This window comes from Martes martes (genome assembly GCF_963455335.1).
Source record: "Martes martes genome assembly, chromosome: 4".
Classification (NCBI taxonomy): Eukaryota; Metazoa; Chordata; class Mammalia; order Carnivora; family Mustelidae; genus Martes; species Martes martes.
Window position 1 is genome coordinate 85,942,816 of NC_137891.1, and position 14,152 is coordinate 85,956,967.

Here is a 14,152-nt window from a genome sequence, read left to right on the forward strand (position 1 = left end):
ATGAAGAAATGGTTAGAGACTTTTGTCTATTGTTCATAGATACATGCCAAGCTTCTAGAACAGAATGTGGAACATAGCAGGCACTCAGTAAATATGTGATTACAAAATAAATGGATATATGTGAAATTCTTGACTATGTACCCTCATAAAGGAAAGTGATAGAACATGCAATCCAAAAACACCTAATAATCTAAGTTACTTTGTATTCTCAGAACATAACAAATGAGGCAGAGATGGAAAAACTGGCCTTAAATCACATTTACTGGTTTTGCAAAAATCATTACAAATTTTAAACGTGCACAAAACAGATCATATACTCGGAATCAGGAGTTAATCACTGAGAATGTATAGGCCAAAGCCTTTCCATCAAAGCTCAAGATGTGTCTTTCCCATGCTTCTGTGATTTAGGAAGTGAATTAAATGCAAAAAAAAAAATAATAATTCATTCAAGACTCCTCTCCCATAACTTTTTTTTTTTAAAGATTTTATTTATTTATTTCACAGATAGAGATCGAAAGCAGGCAGAGAGGCAGGCAGAGAGAGAGGAGAAAGCAGGCTCCCCGCTGAGCAGAGAGCCCAATGCGGGGCTCGATCCCAGAACCCTGGGATCACGACCCGAGCGGAAGGCAGAGGCTCTAACCCACTGAGCCACCCAGGTGCCCCTCCCATAACTTTTTACCTATGATTCCCCCAATTAAAAACAAAGCCTCTAATCACTATCAAACAGTGTCCAAGGATGTGTATGATCCGGATCAATGAGCGTTCTTCCTGTGATTATCACTCAAAGTTGTAATGAATCACATATATTATCAAGTATTCCAATCACTGCCTCCTGAAGTACACATGCATAAAAAGGAGAACAGCATTCCCCTTAGATAATACCACAGTTTTCCCGAGGGCAGGCAGTCTTAAGAATTCTTATTTAGTCAGTCTGGCCTTATTTACTCAAAGTAAAGTATCCAAATTTCTCAATAACATCACCATTCTTTTGCTTACAAAAAGCAAGCCCATAACAGTATGGGTAATATATATCAGCTGAGTTCCTCATACTAGGAAGGAAGGGAGGTAAAACTACTTAGAGACACTGCTAGTTCAAAGATACTCCCCAAAATCTTTTTCCAAGAAAGAATAGAATAGGTCTTTGATAATGCACAAGAAGACTATGACTGTATTTCTTCAAAGGTGATCACCTGAGTGATCTCAAGTCCCGTAAAACATTTCCTAGGGTAAAAAGAATGCTACAGCCTGAGAGGCCTTTGTGATAATTTCAACAAGAAACCTGAAAAATTGACTCAACTTTCAATTTCTTTATACAATGAGAAGAGTAACATCAAATAGCCACTCACCTACCTCCCCACCACTCCCAATTTAAATGTGGCGTCAAGGCAACAGAAATATAAATAATCTGGATGTCTGACAGTTCTGTAATACTTTAAGGCAAGCAGGAATGGCCTCCCCAAGAGCCAAAAACCATTTTTAAATTAACTGTGCTAGGGGCGCCTGGGTGGCTCAGTGGGTTAAAGCCTCTGCCTTCAGCTCAGGTCATGATCTCAGGGTCCTGGGATCGAGCCCCTTGTCGGGCTCTCTGCTCAGTGGGGAGCCTGCTTCCTCCTCTCTCTGCCTGCCTCTCTGCCTACTTGTGATCTCTATCAAATAAATAAAATCTTTTAAAAAATAAAATAAAATAAATTAACTGTGCTAAGCAAATGAGAAACATACAAAAAGAGCACCAACAGATTGTTTTTGTTCTTCATTGGTCCTTAAAATTAACCAAGATCTATCAGTTTTCATAGTTTTCTGGTTTGAACACACTCACTTGCCAAAAAAAATGACTTATTCACTTAGTGCATGCTGAGGTCTTCTGCCCAAAACTCAAGAATGTTATGGGCCATGAGAAATGCCCATAGTCTCAGGATGCCTGGGTGGTTCAGTCAGTTAAGCATCTGCCTTAAGCTCAGGTCATGATCCCAGGGGCATGGGATGGAGTCCCACATCAGCCTCCTTGCTCAGTGGGGAGCCTGCTTCTCCCGAGCCTGCTGGTTCCCCTACTTGTGTACTCACTCTCAAATAAATAAATAAATAAAATCTTAAAAAGAAAGAAAGAAAGAAATGCCCATAGTTTCATTACAAAGGAGAATGTCTATCAAAATATATATTCTCAGGGCACCTGGGTGGCTCAGTGGTTAAAGCCTCTGCCTTCGGCTCAGTCATGATCCCAGGGTCCTGGGATCGAGCCCCGTGTCGGGCTCTCTGCTCAGCAGGGAGCCTGCCTCCGCCTCTCTCTCTGCCTGCCTCTCTGCCTGCTTGTGATCTCTGTCTGTCAAATAAATAATAATGAAAATCTTTAAATTAAAAAAAAACACAATTTAAAAAAAAATATATATATATATATTCTCTGGGGGCGCCTGGGATCGAGCCCCGCATCCGGCACTCTGCTCGGTGCGGAGCCTGCTTCCCTTCCTCTCTTCTGCCTGCCTTTCTGCCTACTTGTGATCTCTGTAAAATAAATAAATAAAATCTTTAAAAAAAAAAATATATATATATATATATATTTCCCCCCCCCCCTCTGGACTTGAGGAGGACATAATCAAATAGGAACTACAGATATACAAGGGCAGGCAGTGCTTTTGGGATCTTTCTACCTTAATTTAAACCCTAAGACTGGCTGGCTCATAAACAGAATTAGATGCAGTTAGTCTAGCTTGCAATAGTACACTGAATTTAACGATCACTGGTCACTTTCTTCAACTAGGAAAGTTCACATTGCAAAGCCAGTTGTCTGAGGCAACAAGTTTGTCTCTCTGTCTTTCTCTCTCTCCCCCCTCCCTCCATTCCTTCTTTCCTTCCTTTCATACTAGTTTATTTAGGGGTTCCATTTTTACTCCTCAACAGATTTTATGTATTTCTTATATGTTTCTTCACTCATTAATTCATCCAGTTCTGAAGGATTACTGAGTGTTATCCTGATCAGCCAACTATCTTCATAAAAGGATTTGTTGACAAGTCCTGGATTTTCTGCAATTAATTTCAGTGACTTCTCCTGATTGTGGAGAATAGAGTTCACTAGCAGCTTCCATGCTTTCCAAAGGACCAAACTCTTCTTGTTTGTTCAATTTTGTCCCACCTTTAGGCAGACTACATTAAACAACATCCCCCAAAGCTTCCTGTGCAAAACTGCTGAATCTCATTGTTCTGATACCACTTTCTGTTGTTACCCATTCATGGGCAGAGCCCGTGCAGTCAGACAGCACCTGCCCTCAAGCTCCAGGGCTGGGGCAAGCAGGGCACAGTGGGCTTAGAGGCTCTGCACCGCTCTTAGCATCACTGAGGGTAACAAGTTTCAGTCCTCTTGAGATCCTCTTTGCTTAGTAAGAACCTGATAGGAAAAAATGTGGGTGAGGAAAGTATAAAACTTCTCTGTCAGTGATCTAATTTTGTTTCTCTGGATTCTGCAGGTCAAAGTTTCAAAATTCAGCTTCAAAATAATTTCTAATATGTAAATGCTGAAAATTCATGCCATGTCATTTCTCTCTATAGCCTCATGACTTAATCCTATGTAATAAATGCCCGAAGATGGTAACTGATAAATTCTTTTCTCTCTCTTTTTCTTAAACAGGCTCCATGGCCAACGTGGGGCTTGAACTCACAACCCTGAGATTAAGTCCTGTGCTCTACTGGTGCCATGTAACTAATAAAATCTTACAATAAGCACAACCCACTGCAGGGAAAGCAATTCTATTAACATCTGGGCTCTGTATTCAGTAACAAAACCAAAATCCCAGACATCAGAGATCTCCATTTTGTTGGTTCCTTAGATCCCCACCTATAGATTTCTTAAGGCTTTGAAATGGTAGTATCTTGTCCTACGTAGGATGTGAATATTAAAAAGTTTTTATTTTCTGACAGGAATTATGTTACTGAACACACAGAGGAGAATGTCCTTAATAATGCAAAAGTTATTAGAAAATAAAAATAGGATGGTGACATTTTGGCAATATCATCCAAGTTCAGCTTCCAAAAGTCAAATAGATGCTGTCCTCTTCCCTTTATTGATCTGGATGAATCTTCAATGTACATTATGACCAACAAATTGTTTCTTTTTTTTTTTTTAAAGATTTTATTTATTTATTTGACAGACAGAGATCACAAGTAGGCAGAGAGGCAGGCAGAGAGAGAGAGGAGGAAGCAAGCCCCCCGCCGAGCAGGGAGCCCTATGTGGGGCTCGATCCCAGGACCCTGGGATCATGACCTGAGCTGAAGGCAGAGGCATTAACCCACTGAGCCACCCAGGCACCCCCCAACAAATTGTTTCTAATACCATCCTGCTATTTAATCTTATTTTTAGCTGAAAATTCATCTTAATAAAAAAAAAAAAAAAAAAAACACTGGGCACCTGGGTGGCTCAGTGGGTTAAAGCCTCTGCCTTGGGCTTAGGTCATGGTCTCAGGGTCCTGGGATCGAGGCCCGAATCAGGTTCTCTGCTCAGCAGGGAGTCTGCTTCCCCCTCTCTCTCTGCCTACTTGTGATCTCTCTCTCCTGTCAAATAAATAAATAAAATCTTTTTTTTTAAAAAGTCTCAAAACAACAACAACACTGCCATTAATAACCTGTTTGTAAAGTAAAAGGAGATACAGCACTCTTAGTTGATTTCTGTGAGATCCTTAACTCACTTAACTCATTGGGGATTTTTCCCCAATGCTGAAGTATTTAGGCTCCTTCCTGGAAATAAAAAAGCACAAAGGCCACAATATGCTCTTCAATAACTTGGGTTTCTTGTGTGTGCGTGCATGCACGTGAATGTGTGTTCTCCCCCAAGATGGATCATAAATGGTCTATTTTTTTTTCTTTATTTGGACCTCAGGTGTATAGAACTGGATTAATCATAATCCCTGGCTCATAATGCAGTCTCATTATGGCAAGCTCTTTGTTTGGAAATTTAATTAGTTACTTTAACCTTGTAAAAAGTAAACTATAAATAAGACCCTGACAATAATTTTTTTTTAATTTTTTTTTAATTTATTTATTTGTTAGAGAGAGAGTGAGCGAGCACAGGCAGACAGAGTGGTAGGCAGAGGCAGGGGGAGAAGCAGGCTCCCCGCTGAGCAAGGAGCCCGATGTGGGACTCGATCCCAGGACACTGGGATCATGACCTGAGCCAAAGGCAGCCGCTTAACCAACTGAGCCACCCAGGCGTCCCGAAGACCCTGACAATAATTTCTAACCATAGTCTCTGCCACCTTTATCCCCTCCTCTCCCTGCTTCCCTGACCCTCAAAATTAACATATTCAATCACGTTCATCATTCCTTTGCTTTTCTTTTTATAGTATTTTCCTGTATCTATTAGTAATCCTTAAATTTTTATTTTTTATATTAATTTTTAAAGGATATTTTAGTTTTAATGGAATATCACAAAAAGAAAGAAAGACTGCCATTTGCAAGGATATGGATGGAACTAGAGGGCAGGTTATTATGCTAAGCAAAGTAAGTCAGAGAAAGACAAATACCATATGAATTCACTCATATGCAGAATTTAAGAAACAAAACAGATGAACATAGGGGAAAGGAAGGAAAAATAAGATGAAAATTGAGAGGGAGGCAAACTGTAAGAGACACTGAACTCTAGGAAACAGAGGGTTGCTGGAGGGGAGGTGGTGGGGGGAGGGATAATTGAGTGACAGGCACTAAGGAGGACACTTGATATAATGAGCACTGGGTGTTATATGCAACTGATGCATCACTAAATTCTACCTCTGAAACTAATAAAAAAAAGGGGGGGGTATTTTAGTTTTATAAAAAGGTTATCATGCAGAGTGAGACCTTTTCATGGCTTATTTTTTCCCTAGTCTCATCTACAATGTTACATACCTTTGTGGTTTATTCTGTTGTATATAACAATTTGTTTTGCTTTTTAAATATCTGTTATCCCACGGATGGGCACTTGGGTTGTTTCTGGGTTTTGGCTATCGTGAACAAATACTGCTATGAACTTGTATACATACCCCCTGCTGTACATATATAAAAGATTCTCTTGGGTATGCTAAGAGTAGAACTGCAAGGTTATAAAGTATGTGAATAATCAACCTAAAGAGATAATGCCAAACGGTAAGCTAAAGCAGTTAGTTACATCAACTTACACTCCTCTCAGTAAAACATAAAAAGATCCTCTTATTTCTTGCCAATGGGGAATGGGTGTGAAAAGATTTCTCACTGTGGTCCTAATTTACATTTCTCTATTGTTTCATCTAATGATGTTTATCATCTCTTCACACATTTATTGGCCATGTGAGTGTTCTCTTCTGTAAAATACACATTCATATATTTTGCCCAGTGTTATACTGAGTTTTTGTGCTTTTCTCACTGATTTGTAGAGTTCATTATAAGTCCTTGACATAATATTTTTCATGTGTGTATATTCTATCTTCTCCTACTGTGTCATTTGTCTTTTCACTTTATTATGTAACTTGATTTTTACAAAATGTCTGTTTTATGAAGTCCAATTTATCAGTATTCTTATAATCAATGCTTTCTGTGTTAAACTCTTTGCTATATCCAGGACCAAAAACTCTTTGCTATACCTATTCACCTATACCTTCTACTAACAGCTTTTAATTTTTTTGTCATTTAAATCCTTAATTGAACTAGAATCAAATTTTCTAAATAGTATGAAGCAGGGTTCCACTGGTATTTATTTTAAAATCAAGAATATTAAAAATCAAGTTTTAATTACCTATAAATAAAAATATTCTGTTTTTATAGGATAATCTGGGAACTTCTAAATGGGTCTGGAATTAACCTCTTACAATAAACACCTAGAAAACTGGGCAAAACATAGGAAATGACTATTTTTAGACACTAGACAACTGGCAACTAAGAACTGTGACCCCTGAGAAAAGGGAAATAAACAAGAGGAGCTCTACCATAACCTAGGCTTTCTGTCTAGAGGTAACTCCTGAAATGGGGGTCAGACAGGGGCATCCAAATAGTATGGCAACTTCACTGAGTTGTGGAGATAGAAACTAGAGTTCAGGGAGGCCAAAGCAGCTAGGATTTGTAGGACAGAGTGCATAAGAGGGGGGAGCTAAAGAGAGACAGAGCTCTAGAAATCCCCTTGATTTTGTATAGGATCCCCTTGAATTCTGGCCAAATAGCAATTTGAGGAAAGAAATATTACCAGGGTGAGCTGTAAAAATAATTACTAGAGTTCAAAGAGCATCTGGAATCATTTGACTTCCCTCCAGCCAGAACAGAGAGACCTCCCTTGAATCTCCATGGCATTCAAAAGAACTCAAAAGGGCCATGCTTTAGGAGTGGAATTAGCTCTAGAGTATAAAAGCTACTCTATGCTCACCCTAGAAGAGCTTAAAAATCTGAAAAAGGATCAAAGTAATGTATAAGTAACTTAACTGCATGCCAGCAGAAAGAAAGAAAGAAAGAAAAGAAAAGAAAAGAACCCATCATTCTTTTTTTTTTTTTAAGATTTTATTTATTTATTTGACAGACAGATCACAAGTAGGCAGAGAGGCAGGCAGAGAGAGAAGGGAGGAAGCAGGCTCCCCGCTGAGCAGAGAGCCCGATGCGGGGCTCGATCCCAGGACGCCGGGATCATGACCTGAGCCGAAGGCAGCGGCTTTAACCCACTGAGCCACCCAGGCGCCCCAAGAACCCATCATTCTTTAAAGGAATATAACAAAATCTAACACACTGTAACATTAAATTAACAGGGTGCAAAACCCCATCAAAAATTACTAGACATATAAAGAAGCATGAAAATTTGATCTATAACCAGAAGAAAACTCAGTCAGTAGAAACAGACTCAGATATGACAGAAACAAGTAGTAGCAAACAAATACATTAAGTAGCTATCATTGGCTGCTTCTGTTTAGGATTTAGGAAGCTCTAAGAACAGTAATCCTGCTCTAGATATAAAAGATTTCCCATGCACTTGCAAGTCTTCCTCATGCGCCTCTTGTGCTCACAAGAAAGACCAGAGACAGAGCAGGACACTAGAAATGGGCTACTGTGGCAGCTTAGGCATGACAGAGGTGCTTGGCAAAAAAGACATAATGCCCCACCTACATCCCCTAAACCCTTATCTTCTATTATTAAGCAAAAGCCTTAAGCCCTTGGGGGGATAGCCAGCAAATCCTCTCATTCAGAGGGCACTGGCAAAGATCCACTGCTTCTGGGGAAAAACTAAAATGAAAAACCCTCTACTCCTTACTCCTGGTGAGAGGCAGGAAACCATCTTGGGCCCAAGTTCCTATACTGATACTAAGTAGACCTCTCCTACAGCTAGAGAAGGGACAAGAAACTCTTCCAAGACTAACAACAGATACAAGGCAGAGTTTAGCTATGATAAGGAAGAAGGGCAGAAAAACTAAAAATGTCTTGCTCCCAAGACACAGGCATAGGGTCTGTGTAGACCCTGTCTGAGACGAAAGTTGGACCAGATAACGCAGAATTCCCACTACAAATCTAGCCTAAATAAAAAGCAGGAGCAGTCTGCTAGAGGGGTAGAGGCAAAGGTAGAGAGAACTTGTCTGTGGTACAGGCAACGCAGGGGAAGCTAAAAGTTGAGAGGGCAGGGAGAGCAGAACACAGAAAAACAGAGCCTCTGACCCCAGTCCCTACTCTAAGCACAAAGCAGCCTATATTATTAGAGAGATTTGAAGCCTATGGAACAATAAAGGTACCAAAAGCCAAAACAACACCCAAACTGAGCCTGACTGACTCAATCCCCTGATGAAGACATTTTCTTATTTTCAGGTTCAAATATTATTTACATCAGTCTCTACTTTTTCTACACATGATACCTGGTACTCAATCATGTATTGCAGGACAAAAAAGTAAGAAAGAAAAAACACTTACGGCAAGAGATAAGGCAATCTCAGAGATAGCTAAATGTCAAAACTATCAGGCACCTTAAATAACTATGATTCATACATTAAAAGATGTCATGGAAAAGGCAGACAACATGTGTAAATAGATGGAGAATTTCAGGGGAAATGATAGAAATAAAAAACGTGGTATCAGAGAATAATTTCTCTGACAAGCTCAACAGTCGGCTGGACACAGCTGAGGAAATAATCAGTGAACTTGAAAACAGGGTAACAAAAACAATCTAAAGCAAAAAAAGAAAGGAAGAAAGAAAAAGAAAACAAGAGAACATCCAAAAGCTGTAGGGCAGTATCAAACAGTCTAACATACATGTAATTGGATCTCAGAAGGACAAGACAAAAAGAACACAGCTAAAGAAATATTTAATGACATACTGGCTGACAATTTTTGAAAAATAAGATATCAAACCACAAATCTATAAAATTTAGAAAACCCAAGCAGGATAAATACCAAGAAAGACTTAACTTTGAAGTTAAAAAACTGACGGTAACTGTAAGGGGTTAAAACATTACATAGAGAAGAACAAAAGCTGAAGTAATCAGGCCTCTCACTTGTCATCAGACACTATGCAGGCCAGTATACAGGAGTCACATTTTTAAGATTTTTTTTTTTTAATTTATTTGACAGATAGATCACAAGTAGGCAGAGAGGCAGGCAGAGAGAGAGGGGGGGAAGCAGGGTCCCTGCTGAGCAGAGAGCCTGATGTGGGACTTGATCCCAGGATCCCGGGATCATGATCCGAGCCAAAGGCAGAGGCTTTAACCCGCTGAGCCACTCAGTTGCCCCAGGGGTCACGTTTTTAAAGTACTGAAAGAAAAAAACCCATCAACTCAGAATCTTATACCAGGTAAAAATATCTTGGGATTGAGCCCCGCATGAGGGTCCCTGCTCAGCAGGAAGCCAGGAAGTCTGCTTTTCCCTCCCACTCCCTCAACTTGTGTTCCCTCTCTTGCTGTCTCTCTGTCAAATAAATAAATAAACCTTAAAAAAAACCAAACCTCTTTCCTTATTTTTCATTTCTTGAATTGTTTAAAGCAAACATAACCAAGTAACATGGAATTTATAACACATATAGAAGTAAAATGTATGACAACAACAGCACAAAGGATGACAGAAGGAAATGATATATACTGTTGTAAACGTCTTTTATTATACAAGAAGTAATATGAATTATTTAAAGGTAATACTTATAAAGATATATACTATAAACCTGGAACAACACACATACTCAAACAGCATTATTCACAACAGCCAAAAAGTAGAAATAACCCAAATGTCCATCAACTGAAGAAGAGATAAATTAAATGTGGCATATCCAAACAATGGAATGTTACTTGACCGATACATGCTACAACATGGATAAACCCTAGAACACATATGATTTTCATTTATGTGGAAAGTCCAGAATAGGCAAACCTATAGAGACAGAAAGATCTATAGGGAGATGAGAGGTATGGAGGATGTTGCCTTTCTGCAGGGATGAAAATGTTCTAAAACTAACTGTGGTAATGGCTGCACTACTCTGTGAACTAAGAATCACTGAATTATATACACTTAAGGTGTACAATTGCTGGTATGTAAATCACACCTCAATAAAGTTATTACAAAAACAGAGAGTTAAAACTATAAAACTTTTACAAGAAAACAAAAGATTTGTGTCCGGGACGCCTGGGTGGCTCAGCTGGTTAAGCAGCTGCCTTCGGCTCAGGTCATGATCCCAGCGTCCTGGGATCGAGTCCCACATCGGGCTCTTTGCTCCGCAGGGAGCCTATTTCTCCCTCTGCCACTCTGTCTGCCTGTGCTCACTCTCTCTCTCTTTCTCTGACAAATAAATAAATAAAATCTAAAAAAAAAAAAAAAAAAAAAAAGATTTGTGTCCTTCGGTTAGGCAACTGTCTTAGAATATGAATTATCCATAAATGAACAAAACAGACAAACTCGACTTCATCAAAATTTAAAACTTCTGTTCTTTGAAAGATACTGTTAAAAATAAAATAAAAAGAATGTCCTTCAAAGGATGAATGGATAAAGAAGATGTGGTCCGTATATACAATGGAGTATGACTCAGGCATCAGAAAGGATGAATACCTACCATTTGCATCAACATGGATGGAACTGGAGGGGATTATACTAAGTGAAATAAGTCAAGCAGAGAAAGACAATTATCATATGGTTTCACTCCTATGCAGAACAGAAGGAATAGCACAGAGGACCACAGGGGAAGAGAGGAAAACAGCATGGGAAGAAATCAGAGACAAGGCAAACCATGAGAGACTCTGGACTCTGGGAACTTGAGGGTTACAGAAGGGAGAGGGGTTGGGTGATGAGTATTAAGGAGACACGTGGGGGTGATGAACACTGGGTGTTATACACAACTAATCAATTGTTGAACACTACATCAAAAACTAATGATGTACTGGTTAACTGAACATATGACAACAAAATTTAAAAATAAAAATAAGGGGTGCCTGGGTAGCTTAGTTGGTTAAGCGACTGCCTTCCGCCCAGGTCATGACCCTGAAGTCCCAGGATCAAGCCCGTATAAGCCTCCCTGCTTAGCAGGGAGTGTGTTTCTCCCTCTGACCCTACCCTCTCTCATGCTCTCTCTCAAATAAATAAAATCTTTAAAATAGATAAAATTTTTAAAAAGGCAAGCCACAGCCTGGGAAAAATACTTTACAAAACACCTCTCTGATAAAGGACTCCAAATACATAAAGAGCTCTTAGCAACAAAGTAAGAAGATAAAAAACTTAAGTTTTAAAATGGGAGGAGCGCCTGAGCAGCTGAGGTCATGATCTCAGGGTCCTGGGATGGAGCACTGTGATCAGCTCCATGCTCAGCAAGAAGTCCACTTCTCCCTCTTCCTCTACCCTTGCCTCCACTCGTTCTCTCATGCTCACTCTTTCTCTCTAATAAATAAAATCTTTTTTTTAAAGATGGGGGAAAAAGTTGAACACTTCAACAACGAAAAGGTAAGAATGGCTACTAAGGACATGAAAATAAGCTCTGGGGTACCTGGGTGGTTCAGGGGGTTAAGCATCTGCCTTCGGCTCAGGTCGTGATCCCGGGGTCCTGGGATCAAGCCCCACACCGGGCTCCCTGATCATCAGGGGAGTCTGCTTCTCCCTCTCCCTCCCCGCACTCATGTTCCCTCTCTTGCTCCTCTCAAAAAAAAATAAATAAAATCTTAAAAAAAAAAAAAAAAAAGGTTAGGGACACCTGGGTGGCCCAGTCAGTTAAGCATCTGACTTCAGCTCAGGTTGTGATCCTGGGGTCCTGGGATTGAGCCTTGCATGGGTCTCCCTGCTCAGTGGGGAGTCTGCTAGTCCTTCTCCCTGTCCCTCTCTCTCTTCCCCTCCCCTCAAATTGTGCTCGCACTCTCTCCCTCAAAGAGATAAATAAAAACTTCAAAGAAAAAAAAAAGGTTAAACTTTCATTTACAATATGACCTTGCAATTCCACTTCTAGCTACTCAAGAGAAATGAAAATATACATCTACATAAAGCCCCATATATTAATGTTATTTCATGGTTTAGTCATAATAGCCCCAAACTGGAAACAACCCAAACATGCATCAAAAAGCCACTGGAGGGGTGCCTGAGTGGCTCAGTGGGTTAAAGCCTCTGCCTTCGGTTCAGGTCCCAGGGTCCTGGGATCCAGCCCCAGTCGGGCTCTCTGCTCCACAGGGAGCCTGCTTCCTCCTCTCTCTCTGCCTTCCTCTCTGCCTACTTGTGATCTCTGTCTGTCAAATAAATAAATAAAATCTTTAAAAAAAAAAAAAGCCACTGGATAAACAAATTGTAGTAAGTTTATCCAATTAAAAATTAACTGCAATTAAAAGGAACAAATTACTGATATATGCAACATGTATCAATCTTTAAAAAAAAATGAAAATGAACAAAGCCAGATACCAAAAACTACTTATTATATGATTATATATATATGTATATATATAATATTATTACATGATTCCGTTTATTTGACATTGAGAAAAGGTAAAATATACTAACAGGAAGCTGATCAGTGGTCGACAGGGGTGGTGTTATAAGGAGAGGACTGACTGCAAAGGGTCACCAGGGAACTTTCTGGGGTGGTGAAAATGTTCTGTATCTTGATTGTGATGATGGTGATTATAAAACTATGTACATTCATCCAAACTCATGAAACTGGACATTTAACGTGGGTGAATGTTAATGTTGGTAAATTATGCTCAATAATATCGGTTTTCTTTTTTTTTTAATTTTTTTAAAATTTTAATAAACATATAATGTATTTTTATCCCCAGGGGTACAGGTCTGTGAATCGCCAGGTTTACATATTTCACAGCACTCATCATAGCACATACCCTCCCCAATGTCCATTTCCCCACCACCCTCTCCCGTCCTCCCTCCCCCCAGCAACCCTCAGTCTGTTTTCTCAGATTGAGTCTTTTATGGTTTGTCTCCCTCCCAATCCCATCTTTTCCTACCTCCCCCCAAACCCCCCCCCACATTGCATCTCCACTTCCTCATATCAAAGAGATCATATGATAGTTGTCTTTCTCCAATTGACTTATTTCGCTAAGCATGATACCCTCTAGTTCCATGAACGTCATCGCAAATGGCAAGATTTCATGTCTTTTGATGGCTGCATAGTATTCCATTGTGTATATATACCACCCCTTCTTTATCCATTCATCTGTTGATGGACATCTAGGCTCTTTCCACAGTTTGGCTATTGTGGAAATAATATCGATTTTCTTAAAAGGGATAATTAGTAGTTTCATTCCTTTTCTAAAGTCTACAGAGGTTCCAAAGGTCTCAGGTAATTCCCACAAGGTCTCAACATCAAATCTGCTCTACTTTTAGGAGCTGACCTTGATTTCTACTTTTTACATGCCTTGTGATTCAAAGTATAGCACCTCCAAAACACAAAACTTTAAACTTTGTGAATAAGACTTTGAGAATCCATAGACCAGGCTGACATAAACTGTGCTGTGCTATATGGATTACCATCACCACCTAATTAAAGATGCAGTTGAACATTATTTGATCCTTCTGAACTTTTCTGGCTTCTCTGCTTGCTTTTCTTATCTCTCCACTAAAAAGAATTTACCATAAATGTCCTGTGGCTCATTCCTACACAGGGAATAAATCCCAGTTTCAGAGACTACAACTTTAGTCAGCAGTTCACCTTGAAACACATATGGTCTGTTTGCCATTATCTAACAGAACTCACTACACTTTCTACAAAGAATAATGAATTTCTCATTAT

The 14,152-nt window shown here is 39.6% G+C and overlaps 1 protein-coding gene across 2 annotated transcripts in view; it reads right to left on the bottom strand.

Annotated features, from left to right (window-relative positions):
- Positions 1 to 14,152, bottom strand: part of SNX27 (sorting nexin 27) — a 58,202-nt gene that overhangs the window by 19,706 nt on the left and 24,344 nt on the right. The gene's annotated exons all lie outside the window — the stretch shown is intronic.